Source organism: Microtus pennsylvanicus, chromosome 7 (assembly GCF_037038515.1).
Source record: "Microtus pennsylvanicus isolate mMicPen1 chromosome 7, mMicPen1.hap1, whole genome shotgun sequence".
NCBI classification, from domain to species: Eukaryota; Metazoa; Chordata; class Mammalia; order Rodentia; family Cricetidae; genus Microtus; species Microtus pennsylvanicus.
Window position 1 is genome coordinate 115113779 of NC_134585.1, and position 4224 is coordinate 115118002.

The 4224-nt window shown below is 40.7% G+C and overlaps 1 pseudogene; it reads right to left on the bottom strand.

Moving 5' to 3' along the window:
- Window positions 1-2282: 2282 nt before the first annotated feature.
- On the bottom strand, window positions 2283-3959 carry LOC142854060 (rab GDP dissociation inhibitor beta pseudogene; annotated as a pseudogene).
- Between the last annotated feature and the right edge of the window lie 265 nt (window positions 3960-4224).

The following is a 4224-nucleotide window of genomic DNA, read 5'->3' on the forward strand; positions in this document are numbered from 1 at the left end:
CTTTTCTGTTTGGATGTCTGTTAAGTCCATTTGAGTCATAACATCTATCCGTTCCCTTATTTGTCCGTTAATTTTTTGTCTGACAGACCTGTCCAGTGGTAAGAGTGGGGTGTTGAAGTCTCCCATTATTAGTGTGTGGGGTTTAATGTGTGATTAAGCTTTAGAAGTGTTTCTATTATATATGAGAGTTTCTTTTACAACTTTAGAAGTGTTTCTTTTACATATGAGAGTGCCCTTGTATTCGGGGCATAGATGTTTAGTATTGAGATTTCCTCTTGATGAATTTTTCCTGTGACTAATATGAAATGTCCTTCTTTGTCTTTTTTGATTGATTTTAGTTTGAAGTCCACTTTGTTAAATATTAGGATAGCTACACCAGCTTGTTTCTTAGGTCCATTTGATTGGAAATTTTTTTTTCAAACCTTAACTCTGAGGAGATGTCTGTCTTTGAGGATGAGGTGTGTTTGTTGTATACAGCAGAAGGATGGATTCTGTTTTCATATCCAATATGTAAGCCTGTGTCTTTTTATAGGTGAGTTGAGTCCATTTATATTAAGGGATATTAATGACCAGTGACTGCTATTTCCTGTTCGTTTAGTTTTTGTTGGTGGTGATGTTATTTTGTGTGTTTTTCACTTTTTTGGGATTTGCTGCTGTGAGATCATCTTCTGTGTTTTTGTGGATGTAGCCAGCTTCCTTGGGTTGGAGTTTTCCTTCAGTACTTTATGTAGGGCTGGGTTTGTGGATAGGTATTGGTTAAATCTGGTTCTGTCATGGAATATCTTTTTATTCCTTCTATGGTGATTGAAAGTTTTGCTGTGTATAGTAGTCTGGACTGGCATTCGTGGTCTCTTAATGTCTGCATAACACTTGACCATGACCTTTTGGTTTTTATTGTTTCCATTGAGAAGTCAGGTGTAATTCTGATAAGTCTGCCTTTATAAGTTACTTGGCCTTTTTCTTTTGCAGCTCTTAATATTCTTTCTTTATTCTGTATGTTTAATGTTTTGGTTATTACGTGGCAAGGGAATTGTCTTTTTTTTTTTGATCCAGTGTATTTGGTGTTCTGTAAGCTTCTTGTATCTACATAGGCATATCTTCCTTTAGGTTGGAAAAGTTTTCTTCTACGATTTTGTTAAATATATTTTCTGTGATTTTGAGCCAAACTTCTCCTTTTTCTATGCCTATTATTCTTATGTTTGGTCTTTTCATGGTGTCCCATATTTCCTGGATATTTTGTGTTAAGCTTTTGTTAGATTTAATTTTTTCTTTGACCAATGAGTCTGTTTTCTCTATTTTATCTTCAGCACTTGAGATTCCCTCTTCCGTCTCTTGTATTCTGCTGTTTATGCTTGCATTTGTGGTTCCTGATCATTTTCTCATAAGTTCATTTATATAATTCCCTTGGCTTGTGTTTACTTTATTGTCACTATTTCAGTTTTCAAGTCCTGAATATTTTCTTTCATATGTTTGATTGCTTTTTCTTGGTTTTCTTTAAGGGATTTGTTGATGTCTTCCAATTTTTTTTGTCTTTTCTTCTATTTCTTTGAGGAAATTTTTCATTTCCTATTTAAGGGCCTCAAACATTCTCCTAAAGTTATTTTTAGATCATTTTTTTCTGCTTCATCTATATTTGGTTGTTCAAATCTTGCTATTGTAAGGCCATTAGTTTTTATTGGTGTCATGTTGCTCTTTGTGGTGTTGTGTGTGTTCTTATTTTGTCTACCTAGGTTTTCCTCTGATTGATGTAGTTGTGGTTGTCTGTGACTCTGGTGATCAGTCTTTCAGGTGGCAGTGGATCCAAGGCTCAGATGGTTGCTCCTCATGGTGCAGTCAGGGCCAGGGTTCCAGTCACCCTGTTGGTCACTCTGTGTTCCTGGAGGTCGCTCAGCACTCCTGGGGCTCACTCTACAATACCAGGGGTCATTCAGGCCTGCTTCCACAGAGATTTCTTGCTTGGGGTTCTTTCTGCTGAGGTTGCTGCCTTGGGCCTACTCTGGCAGAGGTCCTGCCTCTGTGGAGTTCGCTGTCTCAGGCCTGATCAAGCCTAGGTTGTTAGCTCAGTCCTGTTTCTGTAAATGTCCCTGGTCTGGATCTGCTCCTGCAGAGGTCCCAGGCTTGGGATTGGTCCCACAAAGGTCTCTGGCTCCAGTCTACTCGCTCGGAAGTCCCAGACTCACACCAAACCTGCAGATGTCTCTGGTTCCTGCCTACTCCCTCAGAGGTCCCAGACTCTACATTGCCAAACTTTGTTTGTCTTAATTGCATACTATGTACCGCTGTTAGTCTTCTCCATAAATGTCATTCTTCTTATACTTCATTTCTTCAAAGTCAAACTTGGATTCTGCAGTCCTCTTAGAGGTATGTTTAATGTCATCACAGGTTGTCTCTGAGTGAGTGCCAGCATTACAGTTGTGGGAAATAAAAATCTGGCTATACATTCCCAAATCTTAGGTACAAATGGGTCACTGATGTTGCTACACGTTTGTCCTTTGGTTCCAAAGTTTCCAAAGCAAATCCAATTTCTTTCTCGGGTCCCTTGATCTCCACAGCTGTACTTAGCAATGGCAATGTATTTACCCTGTACTGCCCACATTATGTACAAAGGAGATCATGCAAACAAAAATGTCTCACTGTTCTGCAGAATGATAATCTGGCAGGAGTTGGCCTCATTGGTGTTCTTGATAGGATGGCTAAGCATATAGATCACTCTGATTGCCTGGCCCACTTCTTCAACCCTAACTTTTGCACGGCCCCAGGTCACAGATGAGGTGATTTCAGCGTGTAATCTCTTTCAGACTTTACACCAATCACTTTTCCATTCTGCATAATAATTTCTTCAATTAGTTTATTTGACATCTAAGTACCTCCTTGTATCACACTTAACCTTGCAAACCCTTGTGGCCAAGGCCGTAGAAAGGATAAGGTATACTTCTACCCTAGCTTACCAAAGACTCTTTGTAAAGTTTAGTTCTCTTAATGGTATCACAGCACAGTTGATCTGCACAGTCATTTGTTCTGTGCCATGCAAGAGAATGATCAGGAAAATCTGTAACTTCTCGGCCCTGATCAAACTTTTTATCCACATCTCTCATTAAAGTCTTCTCAGGAACAAGGCCTTCAAAAGTTCTAGAATCCTTGGTGTGGGAGAATTGTCTGTATTCTGTCAATCATGTTTTAAATAAATGCTGATTGGCCAGGCAGGAAGTATAGGCGGGTCAACCAGACAGGAAGTAGAGGCGGGGTGATGAGAACAGGAGAGTTCTAGGAACGAGGAAGCCAATTCCTCCCCCAGTCCTGCCCAGACCACTGAAGAAGCAAGATGTAACCTGCCCTTTGAAAAAGGTACTGAGCCATGTGGCTAACAAAGATAAAGATAATGGGTTAATATATGTTAAAAGAGCTAATACAAAGCCTGAGCTAATGGGCTATTCAGTTTATAACTTATGGAGATTTCTGTGTGATTTTCCTTGGGACTTGCCAGCTGTGGGAACTAGGCAGGACAGAAACCCCAATGAGCAGGCCCTCATGTTACAAATCCTTTGCATCAACATTGGCAGCATAAACTAAGAACTTCCTGGAGTAGCTTTATTTAAACCGCCACATTAAGCTAGGTGTCAGGGCTTCTGCTCCAGAGGAAGGAGTCTTGTAGATTTTTCCTCCCTTATAAAACACAGCTCCCTTCAATCACTTTGAAGTCCATCTAGGGGGTTACCTCTATGTAAAACTGGGTCTTCACCAACTGACCATTGGCCATAACAAAAACCTAGGGATTAAGTCAACATGCCAGTCTCCTTCTCTCCCCATTGACGCTGGTCGTTGTCTTGGTATTTTAAATCTTTTGTGTAGGTCTTCCAGTGGCATTATAGAAGCGCTTTCTCCTGCACAGTATGGGTTCTGGTCCATGTGAAAAACCTACTTTCCAGTCACTGGAATTATCCCCAACAGATACATTCCATTGGGCACCAGCCCAGCGCAATCACATAAAAGGCAGGGGGTAGGGAAAGCGCACAAGGGGCTCTGAGACCACCACATAGAAGGGAGCAAGAAGTTTGGCAGTTCTCCCCCCGTCACAACCCACCCAAGCCATGTGGAAGTGGGGCTGGATAGACCTGAGGAAAGGAAAAATTGAGCTGAATAGGAGGCAAGCCCGGCCAACACCTCAGTCATATTAGATTTTTAGAGAAAAAAACTTAGTGATTTTATAAAACTTGTCAAGGATAA